Genomic DNA, 26,941 nt, shown 5'->3' with positions numbered 1-26,941 from the left:
AGGAGGAAGGGAAGCTGAGGAGAGAGCGATGTTGGGATCTGACAGAGATAAGCACCAGTTTGTTTGCAAATGGACGCTGCAGAGGGGTTGCAGTGGTGTATTATATAGTTAATTATGTTTCGGGGGGAAAGCTGCTGCTCCGGAGAAGGCAGCATTTCCAGTAACAGCTCCGGAGTTGTAGTTCCTAGGAGAAATGCCACCCTGCACGAACATGGTGCTCAGCATTTGTTGGTGAACTGCGACATCTGAAATGCTACTTCTCTAGATAAAAATAGAGCTTAACTGTGCTAAACATTCAACAAACACTTATTGAGACTCCAATTTGAATGTTTAAACTGTGAACTAAACACCAGGAAAAACCCACCGCTAACTCTGTGGCATCTGCTTTCTGGAGGAAATTGCACCCTCATTTTCTAAATTAGAGGAACAAAAATAACAGTTAATTTTTTTTTTTTTTGGTCAGATCATGCTGCTTTTAGTAATAAATCTCCATAACATAGCTCAGGAACTGTCTGTATTTCTCGTCTGGGGTGCTGAGTTTGCGGGATGTTCACTTGAACGCCGTGGGAGAGGCAGCCGCCCGTGGGAGGGGGCAGAGCTGGGGTGACGAACCCGTGGAGCAAGGTCTGGGGCGCGTGGAAGGAGCTTGAGGACCCCTTGCTGCTTGACGTGTGGCCTTGGGGCTGTGCGTGGTGGCTTTGACAATGGGCGTCGATGGCAGTAAGCAGAGGAGTGAAATAAAAGGTCGGGGTGGTTTGGTTTTATAACCAGAATGGACAGGATGAATCTGATGAGACCTTGCAGGAACTTCCGTGGTCTATTGAGGAGAACGTGGCTGACTAAATGAATATGCCTTGGCGACAGCGGTTGTACCCAGTTGTAATCTCACGTTTCAGGATCTGCGGCATGTGTCCCGATGCAGGTTACTTTCGTCCTTCAAGGTAGAGGGCACTTTGAATAGCCTTTGAAGTCTTGGATCTTCACCCCCCACCCCCCCCCCCCCATTAAAAAATGAATAGATGCTATAAAAATACCAAGGCTAGAACATTTCCTCTGGTCATAAATTTTCTATGGAAATACTGCTCCGTATTCAACAGTTTAATCCTGGGACTGGTATTGACTCTTGGGTTTAATAGGGTTTATTAAAGTGTCTTCACTATTCAGAAGAGTGAAATTGTACTGATGGTTTTAGAATATTTTGCACTGTATATGCAGTACTGAATTGCACTTTGAGAGGCTTCTCCTGTTTTGGTGGTAAAAACTGTCTTATTCTCGTCTCCACAATTTAGGAAGAGCTCTGATGTTACGGTGTACCAGTGGATCCGTATAACCCGAAAAGATACTGGTAATCAAACAGAAATCTGTAGGAAAGCTCATTTTAGTGATCAGATGCACCTGCCCTATTCCCATCTACTAATTTGCAGTTTTAATGAATCTGGGGTAGCACAGATTTGTTCCTAATCCTTCCTTTGAATCAGCGGTGGCTACTACTAGATAATGAAGGAATTGTACGGAGCTTTAGATTGATGTGATGGATGGTTCAGATTAAAGCAACCAACCAAAAAGCAAAAACCCAAACAGATCAAAAGAGCTTTTCGACTACGTCACCAAACTGATTACTTCTAATTCAGGAATTAATATAAACTCTTTATCTTTCACACCTTGATTTTGGAACAGCATTTTTACTATGTGACCCTCATTTTTAATTTGTGTTTGTTTCTCTGGCATGGAATAATGAGGGCAGCTATCCAATTAATCCAGAATGGTCTTCCAACAAATCCCAGAAGTTGGTGTGCAGCATAGCAGTACCTCCCAGCAGTGAAGCAAGTACCTTCTTCTCCACACCCAAGAGCATGGGACATGGGAAAGGGGAGAAAGATCTGCAGCTCTTTGTCTGCTGCTTGTAGTATCGCATCTATTGAGCAATCACACCATTGGCTTCAGCCTCACACCTCCACCTCGTCTTGATGGTTTCGTGGCCATTTGTGGCTTCAGTCGCTGCACCGTTCTTCAGCCTTTTCTCCAGCCTGCTGATGAACCACATCTGGCTGTCAGAGCTGATCTGTGCCGGGGTCTAGGTTGTGGCACCCCACAGATCCCTCCATGCTGTAGTTTGGTGGTGATGCTCCTCCCAGTTGGTTATGGGGCATCCTGCATTGGAGTTGTTCCCCTGTGGCTGGAGGCCATCCTTCAGCTGGGGATCTGTGAGGTAGGGGCGGGTTTTTTCATGGATCTCCAGCTTGTCCTCGCTAAAATGGAAAAATGTTACCTTCTGAGTTGTGAGGTGAAGCCTTCAAAACGTAGAACAAACGATTTTACCGGGAAAGTTTCTTGAAAGACTGAGAAGTTTATGTTCTTCTAATGAGGCAAACTGACTCAGTTGTGCCAAGCGGATGATAATGGAAATTCATTGTTTGTGAAAAAGTTTACGATCCCAGAAACATTTATTGGCACGTAGGTAAGACATGCTGCACAACGCAAATGTTTCACCATCGCATCGACTGGGCACTGTTGTTTCACTCGATTTGTTTTTCTCTACAGCCACTGAACTACTCCGGGTGCATTGAACTATTTCAGGTCACTTAGTAAGCAACCTGAAACCACACTCTGCAGCTTTCCTGGATATGTAGGTTCAGCATATTTTCTTGCTGCATGTAATCTCGGGAAGGCTATTGGTATATCCTGACTTTGATTTTTCTTTTTATAGTCATTTACAGTTTCAGATAAAATTTCCACTTGCACTGGTAAAGGACTTTGTGTGAACTTGCAGCTCATTCTCCTTTGACTAAGTTACTTTGTCTGTGTCAGTTCCTGCTATCTAGTACCATTTTTCAACCTCCAATTCTGTGATTGAAAGACCACAATTCCAGAAGAGTAGTTTGTTTGTTTGTAGATGTTCCTTTTTCTTCATCCAGATGTAATTTTCATATATATATAGAGAGAGAGTATTTTGACAGTCAGCTCCCAGATGTGTTCAAAACATACATCTCAAGAATCAAATACTAGCTCATGAAATTAATTGAACACAAAAGCTGAGAGGACAGCGTAGGACTGGCTGACTGATGCATCCTAAGAAGATCGCGTGGTAGAATGATCCTGAGCATTAGGCACAACCCCCTGACCAGTGGTATTTGTGGCAGGGTAGATTTTGTGCTTTTAACAGACATGATACTACTGCTAAATAAATACCTGCTGTCTCTTCTCCTTCATGCTGCCCTCAGAATTCTTTGGAGAAGCAAAAAAAAATCACTGAGGAAAAGTAGTAAGAGAAAGCACATTGTACGAGAAGTTGGCTGTGGAGCTTGGACGTCCTTTAGAATCGAATCGAATCGAATAGAATAGAATCGAATAGAATAGAATCATCTAGGTTGGAAGGTACCTTGAAGATCATCGTGTCCAACCATCAACCTAACACTACCAAAACCACCACTAAACCATGTCCCTAAGCACCACATTTACCCATCTTTTAAATACCTCCAGGGATGGCGATTCTACCACTTCCCTGGGCACCCTGTTCTGGTGTTTGATAACCCTTTCTGGGAAGAAAATGTGGGAATGGGCATGCTTGAATTGCTATGCATGAATATTTTTCTGATGTTGAATAAAACCCTGAAAGGAACTTGGCTGAATACACGAAATCTTGAGGACTATGCCATGTGCTCCTTCATTTCTGTGAGATGTATTCTACCCTATGCAGCACTATTTCTACTGGGGTTTTGTGCATTTCTTTGGAAGCAGAGCATCTTTAGAAGAACTTTTTTGCAGCTATTTCAGGAAGTTTCCTGTCTTAAGAGGTACTTCTAGGCAGCTTAGACCCACAGCTCATCAAGGCCTTAAGGAATGGATCACCCAGGACTCGAAGGGTAGGGTCTGCCTTGTTGAGCTTGAGGGTAGATGAGGGTGAATTTGGCTTCTGACATAATTCAGAATATCTGTTATAAATTGTGCCCAGCAACATTAGCCTCTCAGATGTACAGTGGTGCACTTGCTCTGCTTTTTCTTTGGTGTTGTCCTCCATAACAAGGGCAAATAAAAATCTGTAGGGCTGCCTGCTTGTCGCTGTAAAGCTGCATGGTTGATTGATATGTGGCCCGAACATACCCTTGTGTAGAGCGTTGACATGAGAACTGTGATCAGAATAAGCCAGTGCATTCGTCCTTTTTCTGGATATGGGTAAAGGGAAGATTTCATTCCTGGAATGAACAGAGGGAATGCTGTTGCCGTGCATACCTGAGAGAGAGACGGACCAGGAATAATACCTGGTGAATTAACATCAGAACTCTGTTCGCTTACAGGCTGCTGAAAGCTGCATAAGTAGTCTCCTATCATTTAAGCGGTACACATAGCAGAGAGAAGAGCAAGAACACCACCAGATTGCCTGAGGTTTGGTTTCACAGCACACTGAATCCGGACGTTACCTTCAGTTCTCATCAATGTGACATCCTCGGACGCACAGTGTGCCAAGGCTTCCTTCCATTGTTCTGTTTCATGTTTGATCTCGGTGATGCCAGATGTGGAAAAACATGTGGTCAGTCACAGTCTGTTAGGTTTAAAGAAATGTCAGCAAATGCGACTGTAGAGGCTGCACGATGGAGACTCTTGTGCTAACAAATGCAGTAGGTCCTTGTGCAGAACAGTTTGGGTGGTGGAAAGGGAGGAGAAAGTGTGATGATAAAGTGACATGAAATTGGGGAGGGGAAAATGAATGGTGGAGTCGAGAGTGACTCTGGATATAGGACAGTAGTTTTCAAACACACTTGCTTCCCTTCAAGACTATCATCCAGGCTTCAGGCTTATCATCCTATTGCCATTGACATCGGTTATACATATTTTTTATTTTTTTATTTGCTACATGCAAATATAAATACTGTGTTTTCACGATGTGTAAAATTGCATTCCCCTACTGGTAGCACCAAGGAGTCTTGCAGGGGGTATTGCAAAGCACTTGTAAAAATCCTGTTTGATGGATGAAGCTATAATGGGGTATGCAGAGGTTAGGGCTGGGGTTTAATGGTTCATGCTTTCCCTCTCCTGCTCTTGGCAGAGATGCTGTTGTTCCAGGGAGAGCTAAGAGGTGCAATCCTAACCCTCAGGGAACCCCTCGGGCTGCAGCTGTGTCCGGCCTGCATCGTGCAACAACACTGACTGAAGAAAACCTTTTTCTGCCTGTGCCGTTCCTCTCCACCTCTTTTGGGATCAGATATGCTTTATTGGCTTCCCTGGCACCGCCTTCCCCGCACCTCCAAATGCCATTCAACTTTTATCAAGCCCTGGTGTGCCAGCAGGTTGCTGAACATTGGCAAGTGACCACAAGCTGCTGCTAGGGTGGGTCTGGGCTTCTGACATCCTTTTCCTTCTATTAATATATATTTTTTAAGAGGGATTTAGTTTTGGAAGTGCTGACTTCCTCTCTCACAGCTATGCGGATAGCTTTATTTATGGCAGTTATGTCGTGTCCTGACTGCCCAATGTAAGGCACGTCTCTGCAGGCAGGAGAGCAGGTGGTGTTTCTTTGGGGCATTTAGCTTTTACATTTCCTCAGCATCACCTTGCTTTAAAGAGCACCGCTTTAGGAATTGATTGCTCCTGTTGCTGCCCTTTCAGAAGGGCAACCTGCAGCACTGCAGGGCTGCCTCTGCCGCCACCAGCGGAGAGTTGCTGGGCTTCAGAGATGATCAATACGGAAAAACCTGTGTGTTCATCTCTTTGTGCGCTGTGAGGCTTCCCATTTTACCATTCAAGCAAGAGTTCAGCACAAGTGGAGGGGTCACACGGTTTCAATAGGAAGACAAAAATTGATAATCTTATGTTCTTTTCTGATTGAGCTCTTTCAATCTTTAGAGTGCTTTTTCATTCTCTAATGCTTCTTTGAAATCAAAAACCTAAACTGAATGAACAGTTAATAGGATCCTTTCCCATTTCATTGGGAAACTGTAATGTCTTATTAGCCCAAAATACCCTTGTAATTTTCCACTTTCAGATTCTGCTTTCTACCTCTCCAAAATCGGCAGGCACGTTTGACTTTTCCTTGCCACAGGAGGGACTAGTCCTTCACCTCTGCAGGGGATTGCTGTGGGGCTAGTTGGAGGTGGTCTCACGCTCCAGCTTCTGGGGGTGGAAATCAAAACTGAAAATGTCTTTTGTGGTCTTCACTTTGTTAGAAGCTTGATGTTCTGCCTCACCACAGCATCAGGCAGCAAAGACTGGACTAGAAGCCTTGGTGTGCTGTTCCACTGCTTGCGTGTCCAGAAAAGAATGGGTTTTCTTTGCAGGGTATTGGTTTCTGACAGAGATCCTGGCCACGGGACAGGACATCCAGAATGATAACCCCAGTCTTCTCAAAGCCAAGGTCCACTGCTGCCATAATTCATCTTTCTTTTGGATGTCACCGCTACCTCCTCATCGCCCTCTGCCAGCTGGTGTGACAATCTGCCAGCTGATTGTCTCCTTGTCCTTCCCCCATCTGTAGCCATTGCTTTCTGGTCCAGTTTAGGTTCGCAGGGATGTTGCCAGTGCTTTGCAGGGTTAAGTGGGTTTGAAGGCAGAAGTATTGCTCACGTGCATCTCAGCACACAAAGAAATACTGAGGTGAGAAAGGGTGTTGTGTGCAGTGAACACCCTTCAGATCATCTACCTACACTTTTGCTTTCAGAAGGTGTACATTGAGATGTCCCAGAAGGGAATGAAACAGGAACTAGTCACAGCTCTGGAAGAAACAGAAACAGTCCCGGTGTTTTAAGATCCTAATGAGGAGAGCAGGGCTCCTTCATGTTGTCTTTGAAGATCTGATGATAATATATATTAACAAAACTTCTAAACTCGTGTAGTAAAAACTAAAGCCTAATTACAGTAGATGATTTTGACACTGTATCATTTAACTTAAGTTCTCAGAGATCCCACGTGAGAAGTGCACGTGTCAGCAGTTCTGCAAATCAGTAAGTAATTCAGTAGGTACTCACAGACAGGACTGTCAAGGGAAAGATGCTTAATTAGGCCTCATTAATATAGACAGACTTGTTTCTGAAGCATTTCTCTGTTGTTGAAAACAAGCTTCTTTGGGGTGCTCATTCCTGAATGTTTAGAACAGATTTTGAGTTTGAAATGCTTATCAACAAGTATTAATAACACTGGGTATGGAAAAGGCTTTTTTTCTCTCTGTATTTGTGAAATTTCTTTTGAAAGTAGTAGAAAGCCCTTGCTTACGCACGTTACTGGTGAAGAGCTACAATGGTAAGTAGATGTGGCTTAAGTGTAAGATTGATCAGCTATAGACATTTTTTAAACTTGATAAAAGAACTAATGAAATGTGTTGTTTTTCACATATTTCACTGCAGATAATGCTCATGACCCAAGTTGTGTAGCTTAATAGTTTACAACATGGGATCAAAAATTAAATTCACCTCCTTTATCTGTTCAGCTGTGGAGCCCACATATCTCTGTGTCTGGGGATGGTAAAAATGTGCAAATTGATAACTCCATCCATTTTTGAAAGATAAACTCCTCAAATATGAGTTTACAATGTGGAAATCATGCCTGCCAATATCCTTCATGTTCAGCATAGGCTGTGTGAGGAGGATTAAGTCATTGTGCATCCTCCCAGGGTTCAAAGATGCTTCACAGAAGGCAGAATTCCTCGCTGCTAGTTTAAGCCTATACAAAATCCCCCTCTTTTAGTCCTGTCCTTCATCTGAGATCCTAGAAATGCTCCCCCTGGCATCAGCATGAGTTGGATCAAGTATTCAATCCATGCTAACTCCACATCTTTATTTCTTTAATATAGATACTATTTTTAATATATCTTTAATATAGATTTTTTTTGCTTCAAAGCCTCCAAGGACTGTATAGGCACCACATTGAAGAGGGGAGCAGTCATCTAGGTCAATATAATTGTACTGGACCCAGGAGGAGTTGTAATAAAGGATTTTTTCATTAGAGAGATCGTGTCTAAACCCCTCACAAAAAGGACAGGGGAATCTCTAAAGCCTCTCTGCGTACACGTTGAAGATGTCCTATAAAAGCACTGCACAGTCTAAACTGATGCCATATCGACGTGTTTCAGAAGAAAGAATAAGTTGGCATCTTACAACCAAAGCGATGCTGTAGTTGCAGACATGGGAGTAGACAGGAACCCTAAGGAGAATGGGTTGTCCCTAGGCTGAAGTTCTGGTCCCTCCCCTGCAGTAGAGCTGTAGTGGGCCAGTAAGCCTGTTCATTTCAATAGTTGGCATAAAATGCCTTTGAGCAGAGGTCAGCGCTTCGGAGGCTGCTCCTAAGAAAGATGCAAACTCGCCTGAAGGCAGAATGAGGCAAATGGTAAGTACGTCAAGAGCCTAATTGTGGGGGCCTCCATGTATAAAAAGGCCTTCTTCATCAGTGTCTGTAGGCTACCTCTTTCTGTGTGTGATGGGACAGAGCTGTCTCCTTTGGTTACCTTTCTGCAGTCCATGGTATGGACAAGGAGCAGATGCACTTGGGTGGCGTTTGGAGGTGCCTTCACCCCTCATTCCAAAACAAGCAGGACTCAGGAGTGGTTATGCCTTTACTGCAAACAGAATGTGAGGAAAAGTCAAAAGAGCAGCTATAAGATGCCATTTATTTCTTCTGTGTTGACGTGCCAGTTGCTTTTTACATTTTAATCATAAGAATGATTGGGAAAGGCATGGCTACCTTGGGAACACAGTGGCAGGTGAGCAGCTGGAGAGTGCACTGCTATTTGCCATCACTTTCTATGATGCGTACATCAGACATCTGGGTCCTTAAGACCATGCTCAAAAGTATGTGTCATTTAACAGCTCTCAGTAGAAGTCACATTCGAATCCCCCAGAAGTTTCATTTTACTCCGAATCGGTCAAATTATTTGAGCGCAGACAGAAGTGAGGATGGGGTGGGGAGGCAGACTCCTAAACTGTGTGCACCCCAGATCTGAAGAAAGACTCATGCCCTATAAGAAGGGATGCCCCCACCCCAGGGTGGGCTGGGCATGCCCCTTGTTTCACCATCCAGCTAGCCAGAGGCTTCAGCACAATGCCTCTGTTCATGTGTTTCACGGGTGGGGAGCAGCCACGGGTGAGGGTAAGGCGCACACATCCTCTTAGCTGGAGTCTCGGGCGACAAAGGGAGCTTTGTACGCGGGTTGGCAGGGAGCTGCGTCCTCTCCTGTGACTTGCCCCTCTCCTGTTCACTGGGGGAGGTGGCTCTCGCCGGGGACGTGTGGCTGAAATCCTTCCCTGATGCAGCTGGAGACGGGGAGCGCTGAGCTGCAGCAGGTAGCAATTCCTTTTACATTTCACGGCTAGAAACTAGCGGTCTTTCGGTCTAAATTCCAGGTAAATGAATCCCATAAATCCTCTCTTAGGAGACAGGCCTCTGTCCTCAAATGTTTTGGAGCCCATTCAAGCAACTTCAGACTATGCCACGTACAGCAGTGGGCTGAGTCGGTACTCTTCTTTCTCTGCTTCAGAGGGATGTTGTTTTTGACATTTTCAAGTTTAAATTCAGTACAGCGTCAGCCTCATCAATCACAGTATGAAGACAAATCCGGTCAGAGAATCCAGGCTTTATCTTTGCTTTTTGCTCTTCTCTGAGACAGAAAAAGAGGAGGGAAAAAAAGCCTATCAAATGTTTCTAGGCAATAGTACTGACACTCAGAAATGAGAACTGGACTAGGGAAAAAACATTTTTTACCGCAGGAGCCAGGGATGCAAGTCTGAATTTGAAAGGGGAACTTGGAACACAGACTTTATGACTGGGTTGGTTTGTTCTTCTGTTCTGATTGTGTTTGTTTTTTATGGGGCAAATTTTTAGCATGCTGATTTTATTTCACTACAATTTTACACTAGTATAAAAGGAAAATATATTATCAAATCTAGTGGTTTTGTGTTTGTACTTGTATAAACTCTTTAGCAAGCTATTTATTAGTTATTTCTACTGTACAGCATCCGGGGATAAAAAAGAGTCACAGTGGAGATGTGTTTACATAAAGGTTGTATTCCTAAGGGGCCACTAAAAAAAAACCCAAACCCAGCCATGTCCACAGTCCGCTATTTGGTATTTGAAGTTCATACACATAAGGACAATAGTAAAGGAAGGCAACCTTAACAGAAAGCATCAGTTCAGCACACATTTCAAAACTTGCAGTACTGACAGCTTCTACAGCATTGCTGAGTCAGCGGCATAAAGGTGAAAGATTTGTGATCTTACTGTCAGCAAAAGCATATGAAGACCTGCTAGAGAAGGTACTGAAAACGTTCATGAAGTTTTTGACCCTCACTGCTTTTTTTTTTTTTTTTAATGATGACCCTTAATTTGTAAATGGATATGGAAAACAAACGAATCATCATTTTCCAGTGGCAATTATAACGTGATATTCTGTTCCTTAACTGGGGTTTTTCCCGAGTGCCTGTGTCCGAACGCCTTCCTGGTTGAACTGTATGGTTAATTAGTTATTTATGACAAAGCTCTTTCACGGCAAGGGTAGACTGGTCTTGTGTTTCACCACGTGGATTACGTTGTTGTCTTTAAACTAAGGATTTGGGAAGGGTGGGGTTTTGAGTTCTTTCCTACAGGCTGATAAAGCCCAGGAGGCCACAGGCAGCTTTTTCTCAATTGCTATAACAACTCACTTGCCCTTGCCTGATCTTCCCTTGCTACTTACCTTTGCAAAAGATACTGGATGTAATCGAAATATGGTCTCTGATCCTTCCCAAAATCAATGGATCTCTTTTGATATCGATTCTATGCAGTTTGAAAACCATAACTGGGCCCGGGCATAGCTTAAAACTCAATAAACTGTCAGTGACACCTTCATTTTGATTTTGGAACTTTACCTTTCTGTGGTGGGGGTCTGTTGCCCTGTTGAACTATAATGCCATTTGCTGTGAGGCACACCTCAGAAGTGCCGCTGAATAAATTTGACTTCCAGACTCTGTGAAAGTAGGTTTGAAGCCCATCTTTGTTATGTGTAATAGGACTCCGTGATCACTGGTGTTACAGACAGTACAACCTGCGGTAGCTGTTCACGTGCACATAACCTGTTCTGGGGGGTCAGCAATGAAGGAATGGCAAGAGGAGGTGAGCAGGTTCTAGTGCCTTCAGCAAGCTTAGTAAAGGGCGTCTCGTTACCTCCTTAGACACACACAGTGTCTACTCCTCTTGTTTTTACACTCATCTCCAGGATGCTCAAAGAACTTCTAAGCAAATTTGTTATAAGCATTATGGCAGTTGGATGTCCAACTTTTGTCAGTCAATGGCACTCGCAAATTCAGTGGCTCTCCTGTTCTGAAGTCACATGGAATAAAGGAGAGGCAATGTCAGAATAAATGATTATAGCTATGACTTATTTGAAAAATGAAATCTAGATGGAATGGAAGATGACAAAGACTGAAGCCATCTGAACAGGAACAGTCCTTTTCAAAGGAAAATTAAGAAGTAGCAGTCTTTCAAATAACGAAAGTAGTGATAATTTGGGATAGAATCAAAGAGGAAATATCGACACTATCTTGGGAATACTGCTGAACCTGATTGAACTTTGTGCATGAGTTATTTGCTAGGATTATTTTCATCAACCCGTAGCCGTGTCCTTGCTAGGATGACTAGAGGCAGCAGGCTGTTGAAACAGGTCGAGGAGCAGGCACAGATTGCCCAAAGGCTGCTAGAGTGAAGCTGAGCTGTAAATAAAAGCAACTCACCAAAACCCCCAGAGTCATATAGGAACTTCATCAGCTCTTTGGCTGCTGGATGTGTCTGGAGGGCAGGTGGCAGAATGCACTTAAGAAAGCCATGGTGCCAAGCTACGTACAAACATCCTTTCCTTAAACATCCTCTTCTTCTTTTACCCACACAGAGGAACACAACTCTAATCAACTAAATTAAATTGCAGACTGGGAAAGCAAAAGGGGAGAAAGTAGCTGATGTAATTTCTGTTGTGGTTTTTGTTGTTGTTGTTGTTGTTTTTTTTTTTTTAACATTTGGTGGGAAATGTGATGTCCTGGGAAGGTGGAGAGGCACCATGGTGGGCATGTTTCTGTTGTGTTTCAGCAACCAGAGCATGGCGTATTCTCAGAAGTCACAGTTTATGCTCTGGGGGGGAAAATGCAAGGTATCATTTACATGCCAGCTGTATTTGGTGGTTTGTCACTCTTTTCAGCTCAGAACTGTTGCCCTTTTTTATTTTCCATCACTTTTGTAAGCAGATAGAGAATGGGATTGTATAGAGGGAGAGTCAAATGAGAAGATTATAAGGTACAGTTTCCATTTTTGTTATAACAGAGCATCTTCTTAGTCTCAACAAGAAACCTCCATCTGCAGTTTTCCAGGAGTCTGTTTCTTTAAAAAGATGTTTTCAAGATTGATTGGTATCAGATGTGCAGTGCCATGTGATTCAGGCGTTACTATGGTGACCACTCTTTTTAGATAGGATGTCAGAGACTATAATTGCACTTACAAAATCCTGTGCACAGTATGATAACTTGCACGGAAATAAGCCGTAGCCTCACTCAGACCTGCGTCTATCCGTGTGAATTTGATGATGCGTGACTGCAAACCACCAAAGATTGCATACTGATGTTTGGGGGAGATTTCTGACCCCTCTCCCTTTCTGTGTGGCAAACAGGCAGGATCGGCTCTACAGTATAAGAGGAAATACTAGGTCCTTTCCACCACCATCCCTCCCTAGCCGCTTTTGAGTCTGTTGCTCTTTCTGCACCCCAGGCTAGCAGATACACTGCTCGGTGCTCTGCTGATGTCCACGTGGCTCCGCTTGTGTCCACCTTGTACTAGGGCATGTGCAAAAAGGTGGTTAACTGCCATACTGGCATCTGCGTGGTGAAGGCAGCGGAAAGCCTGAAATACCTTTTCTGCCTTTTGCATATCTCTGACCAATGATTAAAGTTAAATTACCCTTCTAAATGCTGCTTGCTCACCCTTTGTATTTCATAGGTCTGTCCTGGTTTCAGCTGGGACAGAGTTAATTTTCTTTCTAGTGGTTGCTGTGTTTCAGATTTGGTATGAAAGGAATGTCACTAATGCATATTGTTGTAGTTATTGCCAGGTGATGTTTATATTTTCAAGGACTATTTTCAGCTTCCCGCAGAAGCTGAGAAGGAGCCTAGACAGAATGACGGAATGGCCAGTGGAATATTCTGTACCAGAGGTGTCATGCTTAGTATATAAATGGGGTTGGCCGGGGGAGGTGCAGTACTAGCAATCGCTGCTCAGGATGGTACCGATTCACTGGGTGGTGAGAGTGACTTGCGCCTTGTATATTCTTTTACCATTATTATTATTAATATTGTTATTGCTATTTTCCTCTTCTGATGTTGTTCTGTTAAACTGTCGTTATCTCAACCCATGAGGTTTTTCCCCCCTTTCCTTTCCCCTCCTTTTCTCCCTCTTCTCCCTACCCTTCTGGGGGCAAGGGGGTGAACTGTGTGAGCGGCTGCGTGCTCCTAGAGCTGCCAGCTGGGATTAAACCACCACAGGGTCCTACCACTGCAACCACACGGTTGCCTTTTTTACAGTGCAGCTGGCAGTAATGTTACACTTGTTCATTATCTTCTGCAGGGTTAGGGGCACAGGTTAATTGGCCCCTCTCTCCATACACTGCTTATGTCTGCACAAAGGCGGTTTGACCTTTTGGCTATCACGGCCTGTAGATTCTTGGGTTTCTGCTTCAAGCTGAGGAAGTTGTAGTTGACATGAAAAGTAATAAGCTCGCAGAGCTTACTAGCTTGAATTCTGCATCAGCAAGATGAAAGGAAAAGTTGGTACGCAGTGAGGAAACTTATGAGGTGGGTTGAAGGTCAAGAGGCAAGGTCTTCTGCAAGAGCAGCAGAAGGGCAACGTGCCTTCCTGCCCCCATTCCTCTCTCCCAGCTACTGCTTCTCAGCAGCAGCAGGGAGCTGCGGGCTCAGCCTCCTGTGGTTGCCCTCAGACAGGAGGCTATGAGGTGAAAAGGGAATCCTGTTTTCCATGACTTGCTGCATCATGGCTCTTTTGGTCTCCTCTGAGGGCTGGGCCCTAGGCCAGGGCAGCACAGTAGACCTACAAGAATGTGTGTCAGCATATCAGACTGTTATGGGAGATTGGAGGTCAGGGAAAGGTCTACTGTTGGAAGAGAAAATTTCCCTGGTGAAAGAAACTTTTCTGATGAAGTCTTGCACATTCCTGCAGTTTTAATAGGGCTTGATCCTCTAAGTTGCTAAATAACTTCAGCTCTCCCCAATATCTGTAGAAATCAACAATACTCGCTACTCTTCAGGGTTAAGACTAGAAAGTTGAGTATTTGTACCTATTGTGTCCTGGTGGTCTCTCTTAAGCCTGCGACTGTTTTCTTTGAAAGACAAAATTAGAAAATAAGATAAAATAAGCAATTATGGCCCCAGTTGTACAGAGTGCTTACGTATGCGTTTTTAAGTATGCAACTATGAAAATTAAACACTTGATTGAGTGCTCCTGTATACTACAGGTATGCAGTACAATAGAGTGTAGTGCTACAACTTGGAGTTAAAGTGGCATTTGATTGTATATTGTACTTCAGTTTATTGATTTGACATTATCCCCTATTGTATTTGAGTTGTCTTTTGCTAGGTAATAAGTAAGTATTGTAGTAATACAATAAATAAATGGAACATAGTCAAATAGTTAAAGGTGAGTGTAGTTAGCAGTCCTTTAAGTCAACTTTGTTATGTCCCCACTGTATTAAGTATGTGCCCTTCAGCTGTTCTGGGAGTCTTTTAGAAGCCAGAGTTACTCCAGGGGTCAAATTCTTAAACTGAATTTTCCCATTGGCTTTTAATGATATTCATGAGTGAATTTGAGATCAATGAGCTGTAAGGAACATTTCCAAATATGGAAAAAAATAAAACAGACCATAATACAGGCATCAAGCAGTTTGAAAAAATAAATATCAAAAGCAAATAAAGAGCAAAAGAAATCAGACTTTGTATAGCATAGAGCTCAAACACCAATACGGAGACTGATTGAAATCTGAGGGGACAGTAAACAAGAGCATCTGTCCTTTCAAAGACCATGTTTGTTAATAAAGAAATAACAAGCATGTTAATTGGCTGCTTTGCATCTAACTGTATAAATAAGACTGGAAAATGCCAGCCAAAGCTACTACAGACAGGAGAGTCGAACACTGAATCATTTGGCGTAAAAGTGAGAGCCTCCACAGCTGGTTCCTTACTTGAGAAAAATGTGACGGAGGAAGTGACTTAACTTACTAATTATTTCCTTATTCTTTGCGTTTTTACTTCTGTTTCCCTGATTTCTTGCTTCTCTGTGGGGAAGGGCTTTCCCTTCTGATTTTGCTGTGTTCCTCTAAGCAACAGAAACACACAACAGAAAACCATCTGGAAACCAGACTCGGTGCCAGCCCCATTCAGAGTAAAAAAGCTGATTTTTGATGCCTGATTTGGAGTAGCACATGCTCTGCTCTACATGTCTCACAGCCGAACTGGAAATCTGTCACCATGCCCAGTTTCCAAAAGACGGAGGCTCTTAGAATACAAAATCCTGCGGGATCAGTTGATAGCTCCCCATCTTTTGCACACCTGTCAGGGTGAGCCGCTCAACCTGAAACCTCTTGGTAACTGTGACCATCTTACCCTGCTTTGTCCATTGCCTGCACCCAACTAAACATTACTCACCAAGGAAGGTGCACTCGTTAGACCATGTCTGCAAGACTGTGTCCAGTTTAGCCCCTGCCTTGCCAGAAGGATGTTGATAAACTAGAGCAGGAGACCACCACATAGGTCAGGGAAGGAACACTTGCCCTGTGAGGAGAGGCTGAGGGACTAGGGCTTGTTCAGTTTGGAGAAGACTTTAGGGGGATCTAAGAGCAGCCTTCCCACACCTATAAGGGAAGGAAGCCTTCCCACACTGGGAAGATGGAGCCAGGGTCTTTACAGAGTTGCACAGCAGGAGAACAAGAGACTATGGTCATGAACTAGGACAGGGCGGATTCAGACCTGAGGTAAGGAAAAGCTTTTTCTTCATGAGGACAGATGACCTCTGGCACAAGTTGCCTGGAAAGGTTGTGGGGTCTCCATCCTTGGAGATACTAAAAAGCTGACTGGACAAATCCCTGAGCAGTGTGGTCTGAATAAAGTATTGACACTGTTTTGAGCAGGAGGTTGGTGTAGGTGACCAGCTGAGGTCACTTCCAACCTGAATTATTCTATGATATTACATCACCAAGTTTTACAACCTTGCTTTATCCTCTACTTCTGTCTCTGTCCCAGACACTTCCTCCTAGCTGCATATTCTGCCCCAATCTGAGGCCTACAAGTAATGCAGGATATCACTGCTATTCTCCACCAAGTCAGCCTTGACATGATGAAAAGTGTGCTGGTTTTGAGATGTTGACAAACTTCTATTTTGACAAAACCCTACCTTGTATTCATAAGGGAGTTACTTAGCCAGGACTTGTCGGCAACTGTCCAAACAGGAAAATCTTTGCTTTCCTTTCATGCTGCCACCTGTTTTCTTTAGAGTGATGTTCTGTTGTCTTTAGCATTGCTGCTCATCTAGAAGCTAGTATTTAACGTCTCAAAATGATGGCTGGCAAGAAGCCATTGCAATAATTGGCAGGAAAGCAGAACTGCATTCCAACAAACACCTACCTGAGGTAGTTTAGTAAAACAAAAATGAAGTTTTATTTCTGCTTCAACAAATGAAGAAGTAATACTGTCTGGTGTTCTAGCCTCAAATAAGTTCAAAGAACTTGTATTCAAGGTCCAAAATAAAGTGGAGCGATTTCTGGGAGCAGGAGCAAGAAATGAGCCAAAGACAGCGGGTACATGTTCAGATAGACAAAAAGACAGACGGAAAAAATAATTAAGCCCCTTTCAACAAACCAGTAGTCACTGGCAAGAGGCTTAGTGACCTCCTGCATCAGGGAGGTGTAATATGTGTTTCACAGATAGTCATCACCTTTACTGATCCTGTACTGGAGTTCAGACCCTGTGGCCTCGTAAATCTGCTCGGTGAGGAAGACGTTTGACCAGTGCTGGAAGTGTAAATCATTGATTTCCACCTGGCTGCCTCAGCTATTTACTCCCATCTGAACAGAACAACTCTGTTTGTCTCATTCACCCCATCTGTTTGTAAAGTATTCAGCAAAGTCAAGTAGGATTCCTTGCTTTGATTTAATTAGGTTTTTGAGTTGTCCCAGAAGCAGTGACCCTAGTTCATTTTCATTTGCAGAACTCTTTTTTAGAAGACTCAACAGAATAAAGTTGGACTAGTTTGTACTCTTCCTAATTATGTTAATTGCTCCCTTCCCCTCCTCAGCTGACTTTGAGAAAAACTCAGAAAGCTCGTGCTTTTCTTCAGCCGCAGAGTCAGAATCCATACAGAATGGGCAGATACAAAGACATCATCTAAAACGTGCCCACAAATAGTCTGAAATAATGACTTAATAAATGTGAAACAAAGTTAGGAAAATTGCAGAATTTATTTTATTTCCTAAAATTAAAGTTTCTAAAATTGTGACATGTAAAGTATATAACAAGGATACTTCCTTTTTGAGCCACGGGTGAATGTTTGGCATTGCATCTTTTCCCCGAAAATGTTACTTTTGGAGCTGAAATTTGCTAGATTGGCTGACAATAAGGAGAGCAAAGAGTCTTTCCCAGAAAACGCAGGACCTTGAGTTGACAGTGAGGCAGGATCATTAGTTTGTCTATCAAAAGTCACTTAATTTCATCCGGTTATGCTGCCTTGACAACTGGTCTTCACTCTGTTCTTAGCAGTTGCTAAGAGTTCACCAACTTCAAATTTAGGGATTAACTTGGGATGTGCCAGAGAACTGCTCTCCAAAAAAGGAACGTAAAGACTCCTTTGCGGAGCTTGGGTAAGTAGTCTTTCTGTGTGGTGAGAGGAACAAAACAAGGGGCTTTTTCTGATGTATGATGAAGTACGTCTTGGCAGCGGTTCAGATTTCACTATGTGATGATCCAGCTCTTGAAGTCAGTGCAGCTTGTCAGTGTTTGGGGATTGAGGTGGGAGTAGGAGACACGCAGGTGTCCTAGAAATGATAAACACAAAAATTGATGCCTAAGGTTTCCAAAATAATTGCACAATTATCTTCTATTTATTTCAGGCGTGTTAGTGGTCAGTTTTTCTCAAGTACTGTGTGTCTAGCAGCTTACGCTGAGCTCCTTTACTTTTTCCAGGACTCTAACTCCAGTATTCCTGACAAACTAATGTACGCAGTGCATTTAAACTTTACCAAAGGCTGGCAAGAGACATCATTTTTGTCCTGAGTTTAGCTGTATTAAAGCTGTCCAGAAACTCTTTCCAGAGTAGATAATCACTGTTTGAGTTTGGTACACGCAAATAATACATACAATTGAAAAGTGACTCTTCAACTTTCTTTTAATTGTGTTTCTTTATTTGTAGGTGTGGTAACACCTCACTGGCAGGGACAAATTCTAATAACGTTCCCTCTAGGGTGATCAGAAAAGTCAAACTACTAAGTGCAGTGAGTCAAACCAGGCATGTAGCGACAGTGGCAATTACAACTGTCCTATCATCAGATCAGCAGGTCTGTGTTGTGGTTGATCTCATTTACTTTCAGTTACAAGAAGCATGTAAATGTCCTAAGATGTTTTGCAACTGCTGTCTCCACGAGAACAGCATCTTGTTGGGGTCCTCTTTAGTGCTTTCTTTATCAGTATTTTGCTAACGCAATACTGGCCATGCAAGGAAAATATTCTTTCAAATACTCAGCAGTTCCTTGCGGCATGGTCAATGTTTTCATTATCAAGTCTTACTTAAATGAACATACAGGTATTGGGTTTAACTTTGTTTTGGTTTTACTCGTGTTTGGTTTAACCCCTTTCTAACAGCTCAATGCTGTGGACACTTTTTATCCAGCCAGTTGGGAGCTAATTAGAGAAGAGGACAGGTAAGAATTCAGGGTGTGTGGGGACAAAATGAGTACAGTCATTACGGTACTCAGCTGGAAATGTGGAAGTTGTGAATGTTGGACTGACTCCAAGGCCTTCTTGTATAAGAAATAGTCACTGCATAAATTACAGAAGCAGTCTCTAGGTTTCAAGCATAATATTTTTCCTCTGTGTTTCAAGTGGTGGCCTGATGAATGCCAGTCCTGACCACCAACTTCTGTGACATATTTCCCCCCCCCCCCCCCTCAGAGAAGGCATTGTATTAGAGGTTAAAGTGTAAATGCTAGGACAAAACTTAACGTTGACATCAAAAGAGCAGGATTTCAGTTACGATACTTCTGCACAGTGGAAAGTGCTATTGCTCAATTTAATCTTTTCCCTAGGGATCAAAGCATTCACCCAGGAGACAGAAGCTCAAGGCAGTTTTTCTTCAAATCACTAGGTATCTTCCTCTGGACACGTTTTCAAAAGGAGGAGTGAAGTCTGCCTGGTGATTTGAAGGAGTCATTGCAGAGGTAGTGATTTCTCCATCAGCTGAAGTGAGCGGTGAGTAGATGCAGGTGCTTCCTGGCAACCCAGAGCAAGGGGAAGTCTGTGATGGGTAGGATCCCCAGGCATGCCCTTCTCCCAGGTGTTACCTGTTGGTTAGTTCCAAGTGGCTCTCATGTATGAGATTTGTAGGTTGAAGCAGCTTTCTGAAGCATCCAACTTAGTAGAGGAAACTTTGGCATCTCATTTTGCGGTTTGGCTTCTTTCTACCTTGCAGGTCTGGTACCTCAAGCAAAGGTGTTGTGGCACCTGTCTTATACACACACATGCTCTTGGCTGAAGAATGAAGAAAAATCCACTCCCAGACGCTATGAAAAACTGTGATGCGGGGAACAAGAAAAGAGGCAAGATGAGGTCCAGGGACAGTAGTGGGCCTTCATCATGACGGTCCACAAGAAGCTTGGCTTTGCATAGGGCTGCTTGCAGTAGGCTTGACTCCACCTTTATTCGCTTTAGAGAAGGGTCTTTTTCATCAGCTGTGGTGTGAGTCTGAACAGTTCCATATCCAGTGAAGTCATCTCACCTTAATGGCTATGGCAACAGCATTTAGAGAAAAAAGAATTTGGATGACATATGTCCTTAGACTTCAGTGTAGGAGATGTGGAGGTATCCGTACCTAATAATACAAAATAAATGTAAATTACAAATAACCTGAAATGCCTTTATATGAATAAGTAAGCATTTTATTTATAAACCTAAGAGCATTCTGGACATCAAGCCAATAACATATCTCAGGTTCTAATTTAAATTTCTTTAAAAACTTCATACAAGATAACTTGGTTGGTCTACGAAAGGAATGGTTCAGACTTAACTGAGCTTCTCAAGTGCACTGAACTCAAGTTGAGACTTTCTTCATCTGTTAAAAAATGAATAAATAGAACTTACTGTAGAAAAACTCAGCAAGTAAAGGTCTCAGCAATATTATTTGGAAAATAAATTTCTTGAAATAAGAAATGCAAAATTTGTTTCTTGATAAATGATGACATGCCAGAATAGACTTTCCACAACCCAAACATTATGTTGTTTGGGAGATTCAGAAAGCCGTCAGCTCTGCAAGACCAACAAAGTCTATCTGAGTTTACAGCAAATAATCTGTCCTTACATATGTAGTGGACATACTTTCATTAAAACATCCTGCTGCATATTAGGAAGCTGTTAGATCATTAGTTTATCTGGCACCAAGCCACTTGCCAAACTTCTAAGTGTGAAAGTATGGTTGCTGAGCCACAACTTTGGAAGCTGCAGTAACAGATCAGCAAAATCTATCCTTTAGTCGGTAGAAACCCCAGAGAGCTGCAAAGATGTATAATGTATACGCTTTTGAACTTTAAAATAGAAAAGAGGGAGCCCATCAACAGACCTTTTGTATGTGCATGTTGTTTTCTTCCTCTCCTCAGCACTTGGGTAACTATAAAGCAGCTAAAATCAACACAGAAAATGTCAGGTTTGAAAGGGCATGTGTGCAAAGAAAGCATTTTGGGTTTAGGATGTGGTTCAGAGCACTGGCTGTACCAACGGTTTGTCCAGTAATATGTCAGCTGAAGTAAAAGCATGTTTTTTGGTCTTCCGGTGAGCAACAGATTTGGAACAAAAGAACATTTTAACTTGAGATAACATTCACAATTTTGTGCTTCCCTGCCGATACGATTTATTGAAAGGAAGCGGGGGGAGGAATAGAAGGAAAGAAAATAGGTTGGAAAGGGGGCTAATGGGGCTCCAGCCATTGCATTACCCCAGCTGGGTGGTGTGTGTCCATCACGTACTTCTTTTCCACTACTGCAGCTCAGGTAGGTGTGACCCAGATAATGTTTTCTCTCTCCCTTTATTCACACTAGCCTCTTCAGATCCTGGTTCTTGATTAGAAACCCATTCTTGCTTTGCCTTGCCAACTACGCTTGTAAAATAAATGAAGCATATCTCGTAACCAGTGGTTAAGGACAGTTATGTCCTTGAAGTTTCTTCTGGATAGTGTTAATTAAGCAAAACCAATAAAATAGGCACAAGAAGAAAACTAATTTTACAGGGTACTAAAAGCTTCAGGGAAGACTGCAGTTTTTGCTGTAAATTTATGCTCTCTCTATTTGTATCAGTTACTGTTGCAGAAATGTTGAGGTGGAGGTTGAGAAGTGGTACAATTTATTTTGCAGTATTTTGAAATCCAGTAAACTCTCCATGATGAACCCTTATCTACTTCAAAATGCTGATCTTTATATTATTATTCTAGTAACTTTCTGGAGCAGCATTTTTCATAACTAGTACCTGTGAACAGTCAGGGTTCTCTAAGCCCTTCGCAAAGTTTGTACTGAGTTTCACAAAGTATTATCACTTTTAATATGAAAGTGCAGAGGGAAGAATGTTCATCCAAGAGAGAATATGGGGAAGAAAAGGTTATACTTGGCAAGTGCTGAATTGTTGAATAGATCGGTGTAGACTTCAGTGTCGTTTCATACTGTACCCAAATAAATCCATAAGTGATTTGAAGGCTAACTTAATATAACCATTTAAACAAATTCTTTCATTTTTTTCGCTTCTATCTATGTCTAGGTTAAACATTTGAAAAAGAGATGACAGTACAAAACAGGAATATGTATCTAGGCAAATTGATTTCTATTTCTGCTACCTGACTTCATCATCCCACTGACATCCACTGAAATGTCCCGTTTTCACTTTAGTAACTAATTGGCTAATGTGAACAGTTCGTGGTAAGACCCCTATCTCAATTGCTCTGGTGGACATCCAGAGGAACATAACTCCTGTGGGATTGCTCTAGATTTACAGCAGCTGAGTTTTACTCAGCTTGGGTCCTCTGTGTTGGAAGAAACCTATCCAGTGGTAAATAAAACCCCACCTTCCCCCCAATCTCCCATCTGTGGGTGACTGACCTTTGAAAAATGTCAGGTGGAGACTATCTTGACTTTGTGCGAAATGTTGAGTCATTTCCTCAACTGAGAAGTTAATTTTTCTTCAGTGTTCCTTTCCTTTTTTTCCCCGTGCTGACGTACTCAGCACACAAGAAGCTTTTTTTATTTGTATAGCTCCAAATTGTTTCAGCCTTTCTGATTTTTAAAAGCAGAGAGGCTTTTCCAGTGTTGATTTGCTTCTCTGGTAGCTGTGTGATGGCAGGTTATTTTGGAGGGGACGGCGGAAGCCTGAGCTGCTGGCACCTTCACGGATCTTCTTCTCTGTGATTGCTCACAGCTCAAGCGGTGGCTTTCTTCTGAAGTTCATGCCCAGCCCCTCTTCAAGAAAGATCATGCTGTGGGGCTGAAGGCATATCTGAACCGTGAACTTGAAAGTACTTGGCATTTGGCGGGGGGGGGCTGAATTGGGCAGATTGCCAAGAAACCATACTTAGATGACCCTCTTCCCTGCAGGCTGGTCGGTTCTCCGTGCAAGCTGGCTTACAGCTAATACAAAATTAAGCGGTATGGTTATTTCCAGGTAGCTTTCTTGTCCACTGTAAAACTCTCTGTGTGTAGATGCTGAAAACATTAACTCTGTTGTAGACATTTGCTGAAAATGCGGTGGGAAAGTACTATTTATCTCATAAAGGTGTGAAAGCAGTTTTTATGCCATAGTTACATATCATCGCTTCAGATAGCAGAATGCCATTGAGCAGACACGGCTTGCTTTCTTGCATGGTGTCCAGGCAGCTGTTGCCACCTTTGAGGTGAATGTAGCAGCACTACTGGTGCAGAGATTTGTCCTCCTTTACGGGAGGATGGAGAATTGGTTTTATGACGTGGTTGTTAAGGACTTATTTTTGTACCAGAAATGCCCGGAATGGAAAGGCTGAAGTCCAGAAGCCTACCTGTAAGGCACGTGCTCCTGTACGTGAATTTGTAGTCTGTTTGTTTGTTTTAAATGTATTCAAGTTTCATTTCCCTCTTGGTAACAGTTCAGCTTTCCGTTGGTGTTTTGCTGTAGTCAGCTGAAAGCCAGACATTGAGATCACATTCTAGTGTTTCTGGGTGTCTCTGGTATTCATCAATCCCTTTTTGCTGTCCTGTAAGTAGTTTTTTTCATATTTTCATTTGCTGTATTCTACCGTTTGTGTTCTCTACCTCTTTTAGGCTGTTTTTAAAACTGTTTTAACAAGGTTTCATAAGCATCTAGCATTCCTAATGAACTTTAACTAAAGAGCTCTGCTTGTCTCCATACTGCTTTGAACAAACTAAGCCAATAGAAAAGTTCCCTATTATTTAAATGTTCGTAGCCTTGCCAGTGTTCTCCTGCTCGCTGGGCTTTACGCACCTCAGAAGTCATCTTTGTCTGTCTGGGCTCTCTGCTGAAACATTAGAGTAAGAAATTTGTTTGATATAATAAATTTGGTTAGATTAAAAAAAAAAAAAACAACTAAAGTTTATATGTTCAAATGTTGTTCTTTGGCTGTAACTGTTAGTGCTTTAGGGAGTTCCCTGCTGAGAAGTACAGCAATGGGTTCAGTTCTTTTGTGGGTGCACCTCTTCCTTCTTCAAAGAGGAAGAGGGATTCATGAGGCGAAACCAGGGAGAGCCACCATTTATGTGGCAAACACAGATTGTCATATTGGTACTGTAGAGATATCCCTTTCACAGCCAGGTTTCTGGAGCTTTCTGTGACCAGGAGGAGTCTGAGATGGAGCACTGGCCACGAACATCTCTGAACTGAGCACAAATAGCTGCTTGTGCTTGGACCTGGCCTGCACACAGCCCTCACAAATTTGAGGGACTCTTTACAGTTCAGGGAGGTATGCTAAAACTTCTAAGGCGGGAATAAATCTTGCTCTTCCCCCTCCTCCCCCCCAAGAATAAATGAGCAGGGCTTTTGTGGAGGGGTATCTGCAGAGATTTATTTTCCGTCAGCTCTCTCCTAAACCCTTTGTTTCATTGAACAAATCTGTAGTGGTTTGGTTGATGTTATAAGGAACAGAATGTGACCCATAGTTTCAAAATGAGTGTAGCATGCATGTCTGGTGAAAGGTCATGTCTTTTTGTCTGCAGTCAAGAAAATTCAGAATTATTTCTGCATTTTCTTGAGAAAAACACAAGATACTTTCAACTAAAACTTTCAACTGCTCCCATTGGGTTCCCTCAGGTCCCCAGTAGTGGATTTTGGCCTAAACCACAACCAAAGTGCGCCATAAAAATGTAGCAGAGAAGACCAGAGAAAAATGTTTCCTGTGGTGCCTGTAGGCTTTTGTAGCTCTTCAAGAACAAGAGGTCATCTGAAAAAAAAAAAAAAAAAAAAAAAAAGTCCCCTGAAATCACACCATCTACCGTTCTCCACCCAAATTCATACAAGACTCAAGGGAGGAGGTATAGGCTCTACTCATCTCCAGTGTGGAGTGGAGTTTAGAAAAGGTAATCCTCCATCTGTCTCTAAGGCTATGCGCTCATCAGGAAAGCACGACAAGCATCCTCCTTATTTTTGACCTTTTGAAGATGCAGGTGTACATAAAACACGGAGTAAATGTTTTGAGTACTACAATAACAGCAGCGGAACCCCCCCAAAGATCTGCACTTGTCAGTTGGTATCATTTCCAGGTTTGTGTCTCAACTCCATACTTCCACAAACAAAACTCCCCTGGAGTTTCCATAAAGCAATGCAGTTAGGGCTGTGTGTTTCTGGGAAAGATGCATCTTTGTAGAATGTGTCCTGCAAAATGCTCTTGGTATTGGTTTCAATCTGTCTAGGCACAGAAGTATCAGTTTGCAAAAAGATTCACTCAGTGATAATGTGATAGTGCCCATCTGTTTTTCTCCTTCTTTCCCTTTCTGTGCTTAATAAGACAAAATGGGGGGGTAAAAATCCACTTCTGAGGAATTTGCATGGGGGAAAAAAAGGAAGAGAGATTAATTTACACTGCTGGGTGTCAGGCTGTAATATAATTACGCTGGCAAAGCTAAAAAAGGAAATGTTCACAGCTCGTAGACGTTTTAGAAGAGGTCATTAGCTTAGCAGATGGGAAAAATTTATTTCTGAGCATTCAGCAGTTCCTGAACTCAGACAATACATTACACAGGTATGTATACACACTGCCCAAATGCCACGGAGGCTGCAAAATCCTTAGAGGAGCTTGCAAGGGTGATATTTCCAATTAAACACAAAATCTATGAAATGTCAGTGCTGAAACAGTAATCTTTAGCCAACTGGAAATGAATTCTTTGGGTGCCTCGTTCCTCGGCATCAGAGTGCCTTCAGTGAGCGAGCGAAATGGCAGACGTGATTAACTCCCCCTCTCCGGGTTGTGTTGCTCATTCTTCTGTCTTTCTGCGGGGGGTGGGGGGGTGGGGGGTGGGGGGTGTTTCACGCGTGGTGCTGCCCAGGGAAGAGCCTCTGTGGGGACAGGGTAGGCTCTTGCTATGGTTTTCCTATGGGGCAGGGTGGGAGAAGCTGGATGGGGAGGGGGCACTGCACTCTCTGTGTGGAGTGAGAGTGTCCTGGGGGGGTTATATGTTGGTGGGGAGTGAATTTGCTGCTGTAGAAGGGCAGAGAACGAGGAGGGAAGGTGTTTGCTGCCATGGGAGGGTTGGAAGAGGAGAGGCGGGGGCTGGTGCTGCACCTTTCAGGGTGAGGGAAGGATGAGCTGAGGTGAAGGATGCCCCATCTCCTACGTGCCTGTGCGGCTGCCAGGGTTTGGCCATCTTGGTCTCACTGGCAGATGACAGCGTGAAGGAACCACCCTCCCATGAGAAAGCCCAGCAAGGTCTGTGCTTTCCCAGCCTAACATTTTAGGAAACGTCCTGTACCACTGGTGCTGTACACAGGCTCTCGCCAGGGTGAGGAAATCCCGCGAGGTTGTGTTTGTGTGCTTGCAGGGATGAAACCAGCAAGCGAGAACTTCAGAGGTAAGGAAGGGCCTAGAGAGCAAAGCACTCGCCTAATCTGCAGTAACTCAAGCTGACTGTCCTTCCACCCTGTGCCAGCCCCTCACTACAGGTGGGCAGCTCTTTGGCACCAGCCAGCGAGCTCTCTCTTGCCTGGACCTAGTGAAAAAGTTTTGTTAAAATTGATGTGATTCAGGAACAGCGTGGCTCCAACAGACCCCTGTGCAGTGGAAATGCAGATTCCTTTACAGGGGAAAACAGTTTTCAGTAGGAAGATCCTATCCGGTTCTGCTCTAAAGGAAAGCAAAGGGAAAACATTTGCTCAGACGGATCTTGCTTACTTGTTGCTTTTGCCACTCCTTGTGGGAGAATGGCTCCAGTCTGACATGTCAAAATTAAACCCACCTCTCACTCAGAATATAGCAGACTAAATGTTAAATTAAAAATAATGAAGATGAGGATGAACAAAGTCGATTGTTACACTTCTGAAAGCGAAAGATTCAGTATGCGAACCTCCCAACTGAAGCTGTTTGTATGACAAATAGGAACAAGACTTGAATGTCTTTCTTATATTTTGGTTTCCATGCCTCCACTTTTCCTTAAGCGTCAATGGCCCACGTAGATTAAGAAAGTTAAATAAAAGTTCTGTGCCTGGTGGCATTCCAGCTA

At 43.1% G+C, this 26,941-nt stretch overlaps 1 protein-coding gene across 2 annotated transcripts in view; it reads left to right on the top strand.

The window, feature by feature from the left end:
* PKIB (cAMP-dependent protein kinase inhibitor beta) overlaps positions 1 to 26,941 on the top strand; it is a 56,382-nt gene that overhangs the window by 11,314 nt on the left and 18,127 nt on the right. Inside the window, exon 1 of one of the 2 annotated variants that reach the window (XM_082480574.1) lies at positions 23,420 to 23,471. The exons of the other annotated variant lie outside the window; for it this stretch is intronic. The gene's annotated coding sequence lies outside the window, so the exon portion shown is untranslated. Of the gene's footprint in view, positions 1 to 23,419; positions 23,472 to 26,941 lie in introns of those variants that run through there. 2 annotated transcript variants of the gene reach the window in all.

The sequence above is a fragment of the Vanellus vanellus genome (genome assembly GCF_965231255.1).
Source record: "Vanellus vanellus genome assembly, chromosome: 3".
Lineage (NCBI taxonomy): Eukaryota > Metazoa > Chordata > Aves > Charadriiformes > Charadriidae > Vanellus > Vanellus vanellus.
Note: the sequence above shows the minus strand (reverse complement) of the source record. Positions and strands in the feature narration are given on the sequence as shown.